The 19,315-nt window shown below is 41.5% G+C and overlaps 1 protein-coding gene across 10 annotated transcripts in view; it reads right to left on the reverse strand.

Annotated features, from left to right (window-relative positions):
* thrb (thyroid hormone receptor beta) overlaps positions 1-19,315 on the reverse strand; it is an 86,407-nt gene that overhangs the window by 42,461 nt on the left and 24,631 nt on the right. For 2 of the 10 annotated variants that reach the window (XM_079484358.1, XM_079484360.1), the window contains exon 1: positions 5,298-5,420. The exons of the other annotated variants lie outside the window; for them this stretch is intronic. The gene's annotated coding sequence lies outside the window, so the exon portion shown is untranslated. Of the gene's footprint in view, positions 1-5,297; positions 5,421-19,315 lie in introns of those variants that run through there. 10 annotated transcript variants of the gene reach the window in all.

Consider the following 19,315-nt stretch of genomic DNA (forward strand, 5'->3'; position numbering starts at 1 on the left):
ATAGTGTTGCGACCAAAACACAAACAGGTTTATCACCACAGAAACCTTCAGCAATGCAAAAACATTGAACTTTAATCCACAGAGAATCTTCACACTAATCTAGTCCATAAATCTAAACTATTTCTGGTCAGACACACAAACAGAATCTGAAAACTGAGCGACAGGGAATGATAAACAGCAAACAAGGATGAATACACAACAAGCCTTAAGAAAGCCAAACAAATACAGCGACTGATAGAAAACCTCATGGATCTCATTTAAAGTCAAGTGATAATCCAACACCGTCTAATAGCCTGAGATGATTTCTGTGTGTAAAACAAAAAGCACATGAATATAAATGTCAAATGTTACATAATCTGAATGCCAAACTTACTATTATTCACATGCTATTAACAATGTTATAATTTGGTTTGTTAACATGACCTTCCAAACAGAGAAGAAAAGAAATGAACTGCCTCAAACATGGCAGTTACAGCAGTCGAAGAGAAGGTTTGGCAGGCGTCGGGTTCTCTGGGACCGGCGTGACACAAACTGTGTGTTGATGACGTTACAGTCAAGAGTTTGGCACTCGTCTAAAGAACACACACAATAGGGACTTTAGGCAACAGCTGCGGATGGAAGGGCTACGGAGACTGGAAGTAAGCGGTTGAACCGACACAGCCACGAACGTGCAAATCACTACGATAATCGAATGTCTAGGCCCGCTCTCCTGAAGTGTTGTTTCCAACAAAACACATTAACACAGATTACATTAAAAGACTAATGATATACTAAACTAATACTAGTAACTGAAATCTCATTTTCTTCATCTTCAGAAATGAAAGACTCGCACTATAATCATCACATTGCATTGTGGGCAGTGAAGTTGTGTTTTGAGTGACTGATTTGATGGGTTCAGTCAGAGTCTTGTGAGTTCAGTGTTTGAAATAAGAGTTATTTCAACAAAATGAATCGATTCAAATGAGTCATGTCGCAAATCGGACATTAGTGGACATTAACACGCTGTTTGTTTTTCACAGCTATTAGATAGACGACAGGATTTTTCCTTTATGTCAACTGCATGTGCGGAACACTTCTCAAGGAAGAAAAGGCAACATGTTTTTGAGCACATTCACACCCGGCTGTAATTCAGGTACAAATATTCACTGAACGCTTCACGTGAAACATGGAAAACATGGAAGGGAGAGAGACCGTTCAGAAGCCACGTGTTCGGCTGCGCAGAACGAGCGCTATATGACATCAATGTTCCATGAGAGTTTTTCTTCTTATGCCGTTTGGTCTGCGCAACACCGGATGATGTCAAACACACACTTTAGTTTGGAAACAGAGGGAGTGAAGAGCTCTCTGCTTATCACAAGCACTTATCATAAATCACATAAATGTTCAAATAAATCTTTGGTGGTTTTTGGCAATCGCACCTGTGAAATTTTATCTCGCACGTTATAAAAAACGATTGCATATGCAAGCATTTTGGTCACAGTCTAGAGCCCTGATAAGTAATTAAACACTTTTTGGAGAGAGAAATTAGTATAGTAATCCAATTACACATCATTGAATATGTAAGTAGTAACTAGTAATTCATTACTTTTTAAGAGTAACTTGCCCAACACTGATTGTGGGACACATGTCTCAGGTCTTTAGTGTATTCTGTGCATACAGAAAGTTCAGATCAAAGATCCTGTCTGACGTGGTTGAAGCACTGTAGTGCAAAAACTATTCAAAAACATTATATATATTATTATTCATCAACACATATTCACCGGCCGGCCAACTGGCAATGACAAAAGTGTATAGTCCAATAATGGACATCGGTGGATTAAAGCAATTCCTCACACTATCGGCTATGAGCAGATTAGGACTGCAACCAACAATTCACTAGTTCGCCCCCGCAAATTCTGGCTGCTGATAATTAGGATTTATGCGTATTTGGCGTACTGTCCGGGGAGAGGGCTCCGAGCTTTGAGCTCCCGCCCGAGCCCCCTTTTACTGGGAAGGGAGCCCAGAGCCCGGACTGAGCCCTGAGCACCCATCCCCCCAGCTGCCCTAGGCAGGGGCAGAAAAAGGAGAGGAGTCAGGGTGGTGGCAGGATTGCGAAAATCTGATGAGAGGATTGAGGTGAGGAGCTTCTCTATATGTATAGGTGTTCTGCTGATACTGGTTGGATAATTGGTCTGATTGGCGATTGTGTGCTCAGTGTGCAGTAATTTACCAGGGCTTTGTTAATTAAACATCATTTATTTTGATAATCGATTAGTTGGACGATTGTTTTTTGATTAATCGGATAAAAAAACGTTTAATTGGATCTTTTGCTTATAATAACTAAATCAAGAGATGGGAAGAGCATACACAACTAAACTCTCTCTAATTCACACAGCAAGTCTGAGTTGATTCAGGTGTGTCATTAGAAGCAGTCAGCTATTAGACAGAAATCTCTCCCAAACGTGGGGCGGTTGGCTAAGGAAATCAGGTTTTTTTTGTGGCATGAGAAGTGAGATATTTGTCATTCAAATGTAGTGAAGTACAGTAAAAAGTATCCAGAAAAAAGAAAACGTAAGTACAAGTATAGTACAGATATTCAAAAAGTGTACTTTATTGGTTACTTCCCTCCTCTGAACTAAATAAAGCCAGGCTTGAAGATTTGCATGCAAAGCACATCTGACTTAAAAACTTGTGCAACATGGAAGGACAATGCAATGGGTTTATACTGCGCAGCTCGCAAGTGACACCACAGACCAACTAATCGATGATGAAATTAGTTGATAACTATTTTCCGATTTATTATGATCGATTTTAACGATTAGTTGTTGCAGCCCTAGGGCAGATAGTTTAAAACCAGCTGATATATTCTGTCAAAAGAGGACAGGAAAATAAAATGAATTTGTGCTGTGTATATATAAAATGTTATTAAGAACATTGAGAGAGTTATTTTCATTTTATCTTCAGTATAATCGGTATCGGTGCATCTCTAGGAAAAATAAAACACAAAAGTGTGATACGTCATATCACTACTTCTGACTGTAATTTAGCATCTGCTGCTCTCTATTCAGCCTGAAAAATCCCAATATGAGTGGCTGAAGTATCTTTAAAGCAGATCCCAGATCAGTTTGAGTCTAGTGACTATTATTTGTAGATAGGCATTACATGAAGATGGCGTAACCTGGAGGCACAGTGACTACTGTTCAATTCTACAGTTAGATGGAAAATGGACAAATCGTTAGTAAAAACTATGTTTTTAAAAAAAATGTTTGAAGTGAAAAGAGTAGAAATGATGATGTGATGAAGAAAAATCTTTACATTCTGTATTATATTCTGTATTGTGCTGTTTTAGAAATCAGTTCATGTGTGTCTCTCTCTCCCTCACCCTGAACGGTCTGATTCTCATCATGTTTATTTCTCCACGAGAGACTCTCAACCGTCTGTGTGTGTTTGTGCGCGTGTAAATATCTGAGTGCTTATGTAATGTGTTGGCCCGCTTGCTTTCACTCTTTAATTTTCTCTAATCTGTTTCCTTTATATCTTCTGTTTTGTGTACAGCAGGAGGAGGTGAAAACTGATGAAACTGAAATGAACTGGAGGTCACTTTGGAATAAATGTAAATCAAATTCACTTAAACAGAACCTGCACACTTCACCATTGGAGTTTAAGCTTCATCATTGTTAGCGTCAGACTGCTGTGAAAAAGGTCAAGTGTGAACATTTCTGTACCACTAAAACACAGAATGGAATTTCAAATAAGGAATGATTTGACCCGATTTCCCAAACACTGAAAACCTCAACATCCTCAGCAACTGTAGAGAGAATGACACCAACATGTCCATCCATTCATCCATCTTCTACAAAGCTCTTGAGATCACGTCTGTGCGGGCCGGAGCTCACTAACACATCCACACTAACTCACCAATACATGACAATTTATCATCTCCAAATAAAACAATGAACTGTGAGGTACACTGACGTTCCCAGAGAAAACAAACAGACACATTCTCCGTCACAAGTTTTTTAATTCAGTGTTCTATCAAATATAACAATTTATGATGATTAACACAACTAGCACAAACCGAGGCCAAAATTCTCCTCTGGCATCTTACTCGGGGCTTCATTTGTGCCAGATCCGGCACCTCATTGGGCAGATCCCGCTCCTCAGGCGTTAATGGAAAACGTTCATGTCTATATAACTAACTTATTCTGAGATTGACGCAGTTGGGACGACAGCATAGTCCCAGTTAGTTTATTGGCGGAGTGATGCAAACTGTGAATCGGTTCCCGTGGTGATCCTGGTGGAATATCGCATTGCTCTCAGCCAGTCAGATTCGAGAACCAGAAAGAACTGGGTTTTTTTTACTAGTTTACTAGTGTTTTTTAAAATTCTCTCTGTTTTCCCAATGGAATAAAGTGATAAGGATGAGCTCTTAAAGAAGCTCACAAGAATTGAAAAATATATCAGATTATAATTGTACTCAAACCACAAAAGGACTTTGGACGAGGCTGGTCAGACATCTTGTAAACACATCTCGTGCTTTATTTAGTAAAAGTCTTTTTTCAAAAGATAGATACATAAAAAGTTTGCTGGCAAACCTTGTGAAGAAAGCCTGACTTTTGCTCAGAGGCAAACTCTCCACACCATCACCTAAAAAAGAGGAGCAGAGAGAGTTTGTCTGTCTGTTCTTGAATGGCGTCCAGTCATCTTGGCTCATACAGCACTTTTGCTGCAGCCGTTAAACTATTTTCTCTTTTCCTTCTATCTGCCTTTGATATGACCACAACACATAACAAAGGATAAGAAGACTAAATCCACAGGCCACAGTCCCATACTAGTTTACTCTGAACAAAACTAAAATACACCCTCTGACAGTATGAGCTCACATTGATTCCTACTCTCAAATAAACAAAAAGTCATTCACAGACACGTTCAATGTCATCCACAAATATACGTTGCACAAAAATTAAACTGTGATTTGCATTTGTGCAGCTCTGGATTTTGAACATTTTTTGCAGGAAGTGATGCTCATAAATCCATACGTGAACTTCAGACGTCGTCTGCGCAAACAATCAAATACCACATTGGGCTGCTCATCATTCTCAAGCTTGCCATCTGGAGTCAGGGAAAATCCCTCACATTGCCTTCGTCATAACCAGACATACTGCCAGTGCCAAACAATGAAGGCATAATCTGAAAGAAAAGACTTTTACAGAATTATTGTGCTTTATGTGCTAAAACCGTGATAGCGGACGCACTTTATCCTACAGACAAGCGGATGAGCTCACAATACAAACACAACAAACACACACAAGCTTTACCTCATCCGCACACAATGAAGGATCAACCAATGAGAAGACGTTTCCATACAAATCATCCAGATGTGTTTACGTTTACAGATCAAATAAACTCCAGAGTTAGCTTTACCACCATCATCTCTTCCATGTTTGTTTGATTTGATCATATGTATAAAGCACAACACACAACACGGTCTGCAGTTATCAGAAAGTCCAGGAAGGCTATCACTCACATACAGTACGTGCTTACATGTGTAATATCTTTTCCGCAGAAAAAGACTCTGTACACAAAACATATCTTACACAACACATTTCTGCTGGTTTTCTCCCGTTCGTGTCAAAAAATATAACACTAAATGAAAGGGCTGGGTTTTGCAACCAAATTGGCAATTCGATTCGATTCTTATTTACATGGATTCAATTCAACATCGATTAGTTATCAGTACTTCAATTAAAATGCTAGTTTTGCTGACTTGGAATCTAAATATATATATATGCTGGTAACTGAAACCATATGAGTGAAATACACATTAACAGAGCCCACACGAGTTTTATTTTTACTTTGCGTAACCAAACAAGACACAAGCTTTCCTGTAGCTCTGAGCATTGTGTTAATAACTCAAGGTTGTGTGATGGATCTCAGGGGATTGCAGATATCTATGTATAAATGTATAGGATCATGCAATGTAAGTCACTTTGGATAAAAGCCTCTGCCAAAATCCCTAAAAATGTAAAAAAAAAATTATGTAAACAACATTTGTATTTTTGCTTTTTATTTTAACAGTTAAATTCATAACAACATGTTTATAAAAAGCTAACGATGCAATGAAACGATCGTTTCCCATCCAGATATTAACTTTAAACAATAACTTTAAACAAAACAATTCCCTAAACAAAATCCCTAAATTTCTGGGTCAGTTGTGGCCTGGTGGTTAGAGCGTTGGGCTTGTGATCAGATGGTTGCCGGTTGACTGAAGTGCCCTTGAGCAAGACACCTTACCCCTGATTGATCAGCAGTAATGTGACACTGTAAGAAACTACTTGTAAGTCGATTTGGATAAAAGCATCTGCCAAATGAATAAATGTAAATGTAAACTAAAACTAAACTAAGCTTTGAGTCACACTGCTGCTTCTAAAAAGAAGGCTTTCTCAAACCATGTCCAATACATCTCAAACACGTAGTCATACATCTGCTTTCACCTGTCCGTTCACTCACTCTCATTACATGAAAGTTATAACTTTACTTTTGTACTTTGTGTCCACGAGCACATTAAAGGCAGCAAAGCTAACACACATGAAGCGAAATAAATGTTCATCTCATGGGGTCCTTCAGGGGGAACAAACACATTTCAGCCTCTTGCTTCATCAGGTTTGGCAAAGACACCTCAACCTTCCCATGAAACCACAACACCTTCACAAACACTTCATCTGCTAATCAAGAGTTGAACTGCTCAACACTTTATTCAATGAAAAGAGTCACAGCTATCAGAGCCATCGAGAGTAGAAAATAACGACAACAAAACTCTCGTTACACCCTTTCATTTTCATTCATAAAACAAAGAATGTTTGCAAAAACAGTCCCATGCAGAACCTTTAGGGTGTATTTTTATGAAGGATACCGTCACCGTCATCAACCCATATGGATCAACTTTGAGTTCTGCAAAACTGAGAGCTTGAGAAGTGTTGGAAAAAAACTTTCCATTTATCGTTTAGTTATCAGACAGAACACCCCATCACTGACACTCTGTCCATAGAGTTCCTGCGCTTCTCAAGTCGCCATCTTATTCTGGTCATACAAAAGCAGTTTAATTGTTTTATGAGATATGTGTAGATCAGGGCCTGTAATCATGAAAAATACTTTGATCCTAGTGACAAAATTCGTAGAAATGTGGGCGTTTCCCCTTAAAACGACAGAAAAGATCCTAATAAAGAAAATAGTGTTTCGTAAAGCAGCTTAAGCCTTAAAAGAGCTCTCAAGATCCAAAATTGTTAAGAGTAGCGAGGAGGACTTTTAAGAGTTTCTTTAGCAGCAGAGAAAATGGACGAAACGTGAACAGGGAGAAGAAATGTTTTGCACAATGCATGACAGTAAGTTAATAATAAGACACAACACATTTGATTATTAGAGAAACGGTAACATCTCAGTGAAGTCCAGAAATGCCATAGTGTAGGAAATGGAAGTAATCACAACATTAATACAGGAACATATTCGTATAAAAGCAGCTATGCAGTAGTGATGATTCAATTCTGTCCCAATCTTCTGTTAGCAAAGTGATCAAACGAACATTTACAGCAATTTCAAAACCTTATTGTGCTGCTGTTCATTTCCTATCAAATTTGTTTAATATGACATCAACATAAAGAATATATAGAGCTTGTCAATTGACATCACTTCTACTCCGCGTGTTTCTCTGCACAGAGCCCAGGCTCCGAGAACACGATCAGCCCAAATGAACTTCATTCCTGCACCGGCACACCAACGGCGAAAGGCGCAAGCCAGGACCGGTGAGATGACTCAGCTGCCGCCACCGGTCTTCGAGATCCAGACCAGGACTGCTGCCTACCTACCGACGAGGGAAGTTCAGTGGACTTTTTTCGCTTAATCAATGGTTGATGTCATGGTGTATTGAAATAATTTTGATCTGTTCTGGGAGCGACCTAGGCTCTTCCGCCCCGACGGCTTACACCCCAGCAGCATCGGAGCGGCTCTCCTGTCCGACAACATCTCGAAGGCGCTACGCACCGGTTGACTATGTCTCCCTCAGGTAAGTCTCCCTCAGGTAAGTCAAACCTTTAACCATAGTATGTGCGCCTCAACTGCTATAAATGTTACTGCTTCCAAATATATAGAGACTATATGTGTCCCCCGAATAATACTACAAAGTAAAAATTTTGGCAAAAGTCAGAGAAAAAATCAGATTGTGATTAAACCTGAAGACAATGTAATAAACATCCAAAACCAATTTATAAAGTTCGGCCTACTTAATATTAGATCACTAAATTCAAAGGCAGTTATTGTAAATGAAATAATCACGGACAACAGTTTTGATATACTCTGTCTTACTGAGACCTGGCTTAAACCAAATGATTATTTCGGTCTAAATGAGTGTACCCCACCAAGCTACTGTTATATGCATGAGCCACGTCTGGTTGGTCGGGGTGACGGTGTCGCTACAATCTTTAGAAACTTTCTTACTGTAACTCAGAGAACAGAGCATAAATTTAAATCATTTGAAGTGCTTGCGTTGAACATAATTATTCCTAACAAAAGTAAAAAACCATTACTTTCTTTTACATTGGCTACGGTGTATAGACCCCCTGGTCCCTATACTGATTTTCTGAAAGAGTTTGTGGACTTCCTATCGGACCTATTGGTTAACGTTGATAAAATACTAATTGTCGGAGATTTTAATATCCATGTAGATAGCGCTAACGATGCATTAGCACTGGCGTTTACAGAACTACTACAATCTTTTGGGGTAATACAACACATTAAAGGACCCACTCATCGATTTAATCATACACTAGACCTGATTATATCTCACGAAGCCGATCTAACCAATATAGATATTATGCCTCAAAGCGACGATGTCACCGATCACTATCTTATAACGGGTACTTTGCGCACGTCAGGAATCAGCCCTTTAACTCGTTATCGACAGGGTAGAACAATCACCTCCGCTACTAAAGATAGCTTCACAAAGAGCTTACCAGATCTGACTCCTTTAATAACCAGACCAATAAATAACGAATCGCTCGATGACATGACCAGCAAATTGGGTACTATTTTCTCTAATACATTAGAAGCTGTTGCACCTACGACGTCAAAAAAGATTAATGACAAAAATATTGCACCATGGTACAATAGCACCACTCACGCCCTTAAAAGAGAAACTCGCAAACTAGAGCGCAAATGGATAAAATCTCAATTAGAGGTCTTTAAAATGGCGTGGAAAGAGAGTGCAAACTGTTATAGAAAGGCACTAAAAGCAGCAAAGGCTGAGCACCTTCGTAACCTCATAGAAACCAACAAAAACAATCCAAGGTTTCTTTTTAGCACAGTCGCTAAATTAACAAATAAACAGACACCACCTGACCTGGCTATTCCGCCGCACCTCGGTAGCAATGAATTCATGAAATTTTTTACAGAGAAAATTGAAAACATTTGTGACAAATTTGTAAAAACTCAACCTCCAAATCTGTCCTATGAATTAGCACCAACCATCGCTCCAAAACAAAGGCTCCAGCGTTTTTTCACCTATAAAACAGGAAGATTTAATTCAACTTATCGCAACTTCTAAACCTACAACTTGCTTACTAGACCCCATACCAACTAAATTATTAAAAGCATTACTACCTGTTGCAATTGAGCCCATTTACAACATTATCAACTCATCAATTAATCTAGGCCATGTCCCAGGACCCTTTAAAATGGCCGTCATTAAGCCTCTAATCAAGAAACCAAACTTAGATCCAAATGAACTTGGAAACTATAGACTGATTTCAAATCTCCCATACCTGTCTAAAATACTAGAAAAAGTAGTGTGCACTCAGTTGTGCTCTTTCTTACAAAATAACAACATGCACGAAAAATTTCAGTCAGGTTTTAGACCGCATCATAGCACTGAAACTGCGCTCGTTAAAATTACAAACAACCTGCTTATAGCATCAGATAAAGGTAACATCTCACTCCTGGTCCTGCTTGACCTTAGTGCTGCGTTCGATACCGTAGACCATAACATACTTCTAGATCGCTTACACAATTATACCTGTATTGAGGGACAGGCACTACAGTGGTTTAGATCTTACTTGTCAGACAGACATCAATTTGTCCATTTCAATGGGGAATCATCCAATCTAACGCAAGTAAATTATGGATTACCTCAGGGATCGGTTCTGGGACCCGTGCTGTTCTCCATATACATGCTTCCCCTTGGAAACATTATTAAAAAACATGGAATTAGCTTCCATTGCTATGCAGATGATACTCAGCTATATATCTCATCAAGACCAGATGATTCCTCCCAGCTACCCAAATTGGCAGAGTGCATTGAAGATATAAAACATTGGATGACCTATAATTTCCTTCTTTTAAATTCTAATAAAACAGAAATATTACTTATCGGACCAAAGACACGCAAACCAAATATTTCTGATTATAAACTGCAAGTTGTAGGATGTACTGTTACTCCAACAAATACAGTAAAAGATCTAGGCGTTATATTAGACAGCAACCTGTCATTTGGAAATCACATCTCAAATGTCACAAAAACAGCCTTTTCCACCTTAAGAAATGTTGCCAAATGATGAAATATTCTATGTGTTGCTGACGCGGAGAAGCTTATTCATGCATTTATGACCTCAAGACTTGACTACTGTAATACACTACTTAGTGTTTGTCCTGCATCACCAATAAACAAACTACAGTTAGTTCAGAACGCAGCTGCCAGAGTTCTAACCAGGTCCAGAAAATACCATCACATAACCCCAATGTTATCAACCCTTCACTGGCTACACATTAAGTATCGTATTGACTTTAAAGTTCTTTTAATCACTTATAAAACCTTAAAGGGTTTAGCCCCTACCTACCTAACAGAGCTTCTATCACACTACAACCCATCACGCTCTCTAAGATCTCAAAACGCAGGACATTTGATAATACCTAGAATATCTAAATCCACCAAAGGGGGTCGAGCTTTCTCATACGTAGCACCTAAACTCTGGAATAACCTTCCTGATATTATTCCAGGATCAGACACACTTGCCCAATTTAAATCTAGATTAAAGACACATCTTTTCAGCCAAGCATTCACTTAATGCAAAATATGATAAATAAACCACCAGGAGATGCTGACATTAGATATTATTTACTAGAATAATTGGATTTATTATATAAAACACCATGTAGTGTGTTTTACCCTTTCTTGTGTTTTTCTTGTTTTCACCTGTAAAGCTCCTTTGGAACAATGCAAATTGTGAAAAGCGCTATATAAAATAAAATTGAATTGAATTGAATCACGCCACATTGAATGTTGTGGGAGGATGGCTGCTAGTGTTTTGTGTTTCTTGTTTGATTAGGAAATATAACTATGGCAGGTCGGTCTTGCTGTGTTAGAAACTGCAAAAGCGTTACGCAGAGTCGTTCAGGAAAAGCCCATGGTTCTTTCCCTTTCTCCATATATCAAACAAATCAAGTAAAGGTACAAATTAAAACAATAATAGCAGTGGAGCATGATCCTTCCAAGATGGCGGCTCCACTGCTACATGCAACAATTTACAGTATAACATAAAATATTACACCTGTAATTTCAAACTGACGACGCTTTACTTAAAACAGCTATATTTTCCGTATCGGCCAACAGAACAGAACAACCAAAATGTTTTTAATGGAAGTGCACAAACCACCCTTCATCTCTACAGAACGACTCCCTGCTCTACACCATCTCACAGAAATGACAAATGACATCACATTAATGTTATCTGCATGTATTAGACTGTACCTGCATTATGACACAATGACAGATTTCTGCAGAACTTTCAGCTTTAATGTCAAGCACAGTTTCAGGACCAAAAGAGAAAACAATATAAACACATACATCACACTCTTGAACACAGAGCATGTTAGCGTTCATGTTATAAATGCTATAAATGCTCCATGTAGCTGAAATCTAATCTCTAGTGGAGTATTATGCCTCGACAACATCAGTAAACACACTCGTAAACTAGTTCATGTAGAATATGTGATTCAAAGCAGAGTTTGATTTATAAATCTGATGATTCTGTGCCAGATAAACCTGAGAAACTGCGTCTTGCAGCGCTCCACCTGGAATTAATTTTTAAACCAATATTACAAACACAAACATATTTTCTGCCATTAACTTCTTCATGGCCTCACACTCTTCTGTTTCTCATTCTGTCTTTCTCTCCGCTGGCAGAAAAACAGCTCTCTAGCACCAGAGATCTCAGATTCCTGCATCCTTTCACAGCAACAACATTCCTTTAAGGTGAAACATCACCAGACCTTTAAACTCTCCACATCAAGGAACAACGGCTCGCATCGATCCTGAAGCATACTGAGAGACAGTCACTGCACTGCTGAGGACTTGCAAATATAAATGTGTCTGTGCCTGTGTGTGTGCGCGTGTTTTCTTGTGTGTGTGTCCGCGTGCATGCGTGTGTGTTCGTGTGTGTGTGTTACGACAGAAAGACACGGAGAACAGAAGTCTGTAACACAAGAAGGTTTATTAACTTAAGACCTCACGGAGGAGGATTAGGAAGGTGCAAAACAGGAACCAGGGAGGACACCGGAGACAGGAGACGAGGAGGATGACGAGGAGGAGGATGACGAGGAAGACGAGAAGGTTGACGAAGGGAATTTTGTGCGTACTCGGCCCAACCGAGGAACTGGCTCCAGGAGTTCTAGTGGCCGTGGCAGAAGGTACGAAGGAAGCGGCCGATTTCCTGGATTTTCCTCTCTGTCTGCCCGTTCGACTGTGGATGTTATCCTGACGTGAGGCTGCCGGTCACTCCTAGGAGTTGAAGAAACGCCTTCCAGACTTTAGAGACAAACTGGGGGCCTCGGTCTGAGACAATATCTTCAGGAATACCGAAATACCGGAATATGTGGTTAAACGGGAGTTCTGCTGTTTCCATGGCGGTGGGTAACCCCTTCAATGGAATGAGGCGGCAGGACTTGGAGAACCGATCCAACACTACCAGGATGCAGGTATGTTTCTCAGAGGAAGGGAGGTTAGTTAAGAAATCTACTCCTAGGTGTGACCAGGGTCGATCAGGCACAGGCAGAGGATGGAGTTTGCCGGAAGGAAGGTGGCGGGGACTCTTGGACATGGCACACTCCGACGTCGGATGCCATTCGTGGCCACCAGAAGCGCTCTTTTATCAGCGAGAGGGTCTCATTGACCCCCGGGTGGCCAGTGCCCAGAGAGGAGTGAGCAGAATGAATGAGGGGGTTGCGACGAGTTCGGGTGACATACTGTAGATCTGGAGGACAGCCCGGCGGGGCATTTGTTGAGGTATTGGAGGCGGGTAAGGTTTCTTCGGACCAGATAATGGGGCTGACAAAGTTTTGTTCTGGGAGTATGGGTTCGGATTCTTCCTTCCGCTCTTCTGGGCTGAAAATACGGGACAGGGCATCTGCTTTTACGTTCTTGGATCCCGGTCGATAGGATATGTTAAAATTAAATCTGGTAAAGAATAGCGCCCATCTTGCCTGGCGAGGGTTCAGACGCTTTGCCTCTCGGAGATATCCCAGATTCTTGTGGTCTGTAATTACTAGGAAGGGATGTTTTGCACCCTCCAGCCAATGTCTCCATTCTTCCAAGACCAGCTTGATGGCTAGTAATTCCCTGTTTCCAATGTCATAGTTTACCTCTGCTGGGCTGAGCTTGCGGGAGAAGAAGGCACATGGGTGGAGTTTACTATTCCCCTGCTGCTGGGATAGGACCGCTCCCACTCCGGTGGTAGACGCGTCCACTTCTACGACGAACAGGATCTCGGGATTACGGTGGACGAGGAGGGGAGCGGTAGTGAAGGCTGTCTTCAAGAATTCGAAAGCCTTTGTGGCTGTTGGGGACCAGGACAGGGACTTGGGTTGGTTGCGGAGAAGATGAGTGAGCGGACTGGCGATGGAGCTGTAATTCTTTATGAACCGTCTATAGAAATTGGCGAACCCCAAGAAACGTTGTAACTGTTTGATGTTGATGGGGGTTGGCCAGGACCGGATGACTTCTACCTTCCTCTCGTCCATCCGGATGCCACTGTGATCAATGAAATATCATAGAAACTGCACTGAGGATTGGTGGAACGAGCATTTCTCGGCTTTCAAGAAGAGATGGAAGCTTCTCAGGCGTTGGAGGACCTCCGCAACGTGACAGCGATGGTCCGCCATGTTCTGGGAGTAAATCAGGATGTCATCAATGTAGACGAGTACAGACTTGTGGAGAAACTCCCGAAGCACTTCATGTATGAAATCCTGGAATACGGAAGAAGCGTTGGCTAGTCCATATGGCATGACGAGATACTCATAATGGCCGGTGGGTGTAACAAATGCGGTCTTCCATTCGTCCCCTTCACGTATCTGGAAGAGATTGTACGCGCTGCGGAGGTCCAATTTCGTGAACACAGTGGCACCTCGGAGATGTTCTAGTGCAGCAGGGACGAGAGGAAGTGGATAACGGAACTTTACTGTGATCTTGTTGAGAGCTCGATAGTCGATACAGGGTCGTAAGCCTCCATCTTTCTTTGCCACGAAGAAGAAGCTGGATGCAGCAGGGGAAGTAGATGGACGGATATAACCTTGTTCCAGTGCCTCCTTTATGTACTCTTCCATGGCCTTCTCCTCCGGTCGTGATAATGGATATATCCTTCCACGGGGCACTGGCTCACCTGGCAGCAGATCAATGGCACAGTCCCATGGCCGGTGTGGAGGAAGCTTGGAGGCACATGTGGGGCAGAAGACGTCCTTGAAGGGGTTATAACAGGCTGGGATATCTATGGACTGTCTCTCAACAGGACTTTCAATTGACGTGGAACAGAGGGAAAATTTCGTGGGTACAGGAAGCGTCTTGAAACAGTCCGGAAAACAGCCGTCACCCCACTTTAAGATTTCCCCAGTCCTCCAAGAAATCACCGGATTGTGCTGTTCCAACCACGGGCGCCCTAGAATGATGTCAGCGGTGGATTCCTCCAGAACCAGTAAGTATTGTTGTTCTTCATGTAGAAGTCCCACTGTAAGTTGTAACGGACCGACGGAGGAACGCACTTGTCTGCGGCTGAGAGGTCTTCCGGTTATCGAGTGTACTTGATAGACGGATGGGGTGGCTTTTCGTCATGAGTTTAAGCTGGCGGCAGAGGGGTCCCGAGATGAAGTTCCCGGCTGACCCAGAGTCGAGGAGGCCGACAACTGTAAGAGACAACTCAGCAGCAGTAAGCGTTACAGTGGTAGTGAGGGGTTTCATCTGACGAAGAGAAGGGATGACGGCACTCACCACTGGTCGCGAAGGACGGATGGGACATTCAGTGATTGAATGCCCCGATGCTCCACAGTACAGACACAGATTCCGGGTCAGCCGTCGTTGCCTCTCTGCCATAGATAACCGGGAGGAGTCTATCTGCATGGGTTCGTGGACTGGTTCTGGAGGGCTGACAGGATCTGGTCGGCGGAGGAATGGCATGCTGAATTGCTGGCCCTGTTGCTCTTGCTGGCCCTGAGCCAGAGAAGGGCGCCGGTTTGGCCATGGGACTGGCGTTCACCGTTGACGAAGGAGGCGTGATGGTCGTGCTTGTGGTGCTCGTCGGTGCTGAGATGGGTGGAGTGGTGGTGAGTGTTCGCCGGAGGACGTTCACCAATTCTTGAAATAGATCCGTCGACACTCTGTTTTTCGGTCCGGTCTTCTGTTACAACAGAGAGACACAGAGAACAGAAGTCTGTAACACAAGAAGGTTTATTAATAAATAAACTTCAGACCTCACGAAGGAGAATTAGGAAAGTGCAAAACAGGAACCAGGGAGGACACCGGAGACAGGAGACGAGGAGGATGACGAGGAGAAGGTGGAGATACACAAGAGCCTTGGAAGCAGGTTTGTTGTTTGTAAGAGTCCTTGACATAACGTGTAGCGTTAACGAGACCGGACAGGGAGTGAGGGAATCTGTGGTGCTTAAGTGCAGGCATTGATGAGGTGCTGAGGAGTTGCAGGTGAGCGTGATCAGTATTCGGGAGAGGTTGCTCGTGATGCTTGGGTGGAGCCTGGCGTGTTCGTAACAGTGTGTTCATGTGTGTGTGTGCGTGTGTGTTCGCATGTGTGTGTGTGTCCGCGTGTGTTCATTTGTGTGTGTCCACGTGCATGCATGTGTGTTTGCATGTGTGTGTCCGCGTCAATGCTCGTGTGTTCGCGTGTGTGTGTGCACGCGACTGTGTTCGTGCGTGGTCGCGTGTGTGTTGGCATTTGTGTGTGTTCGCATGTGTGTGTTTGTTTGTGTGTGTCCGCGTGTGTGTTGGCGTTTGTGTGTGCGTGCGTGTTCGCATGTGTGTGTTTGTTTGTGTGTGTCCACGTCAATGCTTGTGTGTTCGTGTGTGTGTACGTGCGTCTGTGTGTGCGTGTGTGTGTGTGTGTCTTTGTGTGCGTTTCCGTGCATGTGTGTGTGTCCGCGTGCGTGTTCGGGTCTTTGTTGGCTTGTGTGTGTGTGTGTGTGTGTGTGTGTGCGCGCGTGCTGCTGGTGGTAATGTGTCGAGCATCTCTTTAAACAGAGAGAGATGTCAGGAATCTGGAAGTGAAGATAATGTGTTGAGGGCAGAAGAGATATGAAGCCATATTCAAACACACGGTTCGTTTTGCCCGGGGAGGGTTTGACAGATGTACATTAGGATTATATTTCTGTCCAAATCCATTGTGTTAAACAAGCTTATCCTCACACAACCTCTTCAGAAACGAGAGAGAAAATCATCTTGTGTGTCTCAGAGAAAGGTTTTATGAACACTACTGCTCAGTCACTGGAGTGAAATGCTTCTCTTCACCTTACAAACCTTGACATCTGAACATGTTCTGTACGCAAGGGGGAAGCTTTGGTTTGAGATGTGGGGGGTCACAAAATGGGGAAAATGTTTTTGATTTGAATCTCATTTCTTGCATTTACATACGATTATGTACTATGGTAATACAAAATACATGAAATTGTGAATTTTCTGCATGAAATGCGCGAAGTGCGAATGGATTGCAGCAAGTTATTTTCTCCATAGGGAACTCAAAATACCTGTGTTTTGCATCGTTTTGGATTGTTTAAATTGATTCAACCATGAAACCACACAGTGTTTTTATCGTGTAGAAACTGTTGATGCTTATGAAGGGGGGAAATGCGAGTATTGACTGAGAAACGGAGGAAAAAATGGCTTGTAAACCCTATATGATATATAACTGCCATATAAATGAAGATATATCTTATTTATCCATGGAAAACAAGGAATTCATACAAGCTAGAAAAATTTAAAAAAAATAGTTTCAAATGTTGATGAGAGCTGAATACCCATTCTAACAAGAATACACATTAATGAATCAATTCTGAATCAGATATGGAGGTCTAAATCAATATTTCTCAGTGACTTTATGAGTTTTTACTTTAGCTCTCTCATCTCTGAGTGAACGAACCAAATCAAAACTTACAAACATCCCAGAAAACTGTGAATAACATCATGCTCCGTCAATTTACACTCTTGTCTGTGAAGAATACTACATTTGAAATAAAGTTTCTTTCTTTAAAAGAAGCTCTTTATGTTCTCATCGAATACAAATGTTTTTGAGGACTAAATGAAACAAAGTTACTCTGCAGCTGGGTGGAAACCACAACATGATGATATTCCATCAAAGATGCCTTCTTACTGTTTCACTTTAGGATTTGACACATTCTGAAGACTTTTAAAGAAATCAAGTTGAAGTTCTCATTCAACTAAAGCTAGACGCTTCACATTCATTTTCTGAATTAAAGAGGACATGTGCAGAGACACAAGTGTTCCTGTTTCACATTTACATTTATTCATTTGGCAGATTCATTTAATCCAAAGTGACTTACAAGTAGGAGAGCATAAAACATTTTGTCAACACACTAAACAGCACTGAGAGTTTATAAAGCCGTGCTACTAGAAGGATTAAAGTGAACAAAATGAAACGTTTCTTTTATTGGACATAAAACATTGAAGGTTATTGGTTAGTCAGATAAATGCAGGAGTGCTTTGAGTTGTGTTTTAAAAATGGTTAAAGATGCTGCAGATCAGCTGGAGGCGAGTCAACGGGAGACAATCTGTTTTTCCAAATATCTTTCTCTCTGTTCATCAGAATAAAGACTTTATACACATTTGGACACGAAGGAGAGGAAGTGATGACAGAATTTACATTTTTGGCTGAACTGTCTCTTAAGTCGCAGTTTTCTGCTGATTGGTACATGGATTCAAGTATTCACAAATACCAATACCAGAATTTGATGTGATATCGGTGGCATTCCGATAGTAGTATCGGTATTGGAACAACCCCACTTTACCACAAATAATTGTTGCAGTAAACAGATATAGAGGTCACAAGACTAGGAATACTTGAACCTTCTGAAAGAGTTGTCATGTTCAACAATGAAGTTTATTTTGAACAATGCAGTGCAGGATTACATTCAGCTGTCAATCCGTCCCTGTATGACCAGACGATCATCTGATGATGAAATCCACAGAATGTTTTCCAATAACTTGAAGTAGTTATTTTAAAGTGGACATCTCACGAGTAAAAAAGAGAGTTTTTCTGCATGGTCTGCCATCTTAATTCAGATGTAATTCATGTGACAGAGTAACAGGATGGAAGTGAAGTGGAAGAGTCGAGTTCTGAATGATATCGCTGACTTAGGAAAATGCTGCGAAGATCAAATGGCACCCTTAAATAACTCGTGGCCACAGTTCACAGAACTCACTCAGTTCTTTTGCTTTCCCAGGATTTTGCTTCACAGTTTAATTGTTCCAAATCTCTTTGGCTTGATGTGGCCTGCAGAGCTGCAGGGAAAACAAACACTTGATTCTCTCCAACTGAACTCACACACAATCCCCTCAGTAAACACCGGCTTTCACTTCCCACTTCTGCCTTCTTTCACAAAGCCTGGCTGAGTCAACATTCATATTCAACAGTGTCTGTCATTAAACCATTCCACACGACATGGAACACAAATGACTGTGAAATCACTGAATCGTGTTACTCATAAATACAAATGAAGCTCAAAATTACAAAGACAGTATTTAAACAAGGTAAATGGTGATTCTGATAAGAATTAATAATAGTTTATATTTGGATATTAAAGCTTCGGCGTAGGTTCCGCCGGGAATGTTACGGGGAGTTTAAAAGACTGTTCGCAAGTTAATGCCGCTCATTTTCACCCCATCCTCCCCAACACCACCAGGATGGTCCCTGTCCATTGATCCGGGGGGGGGGGGGGGGGCTTCATCGGAAGGGGAAAACCTTATCATATAATATCTTTCTATCTTCTGCTGGTTAGTTGT

The sequence above is a fragment of the Barbatula barbatula genome, assembly GCF_947034865.1.
Source record: "Barbatula barbatula genome assembly, chromosome: 21".
Classification (NCBI taxonomy): Eukaryota; Metazoa; Chordata; class Actinopteri; order Cypriniformes; family Nemacheilidae; genus Barbatula; species Barbatula barbatula.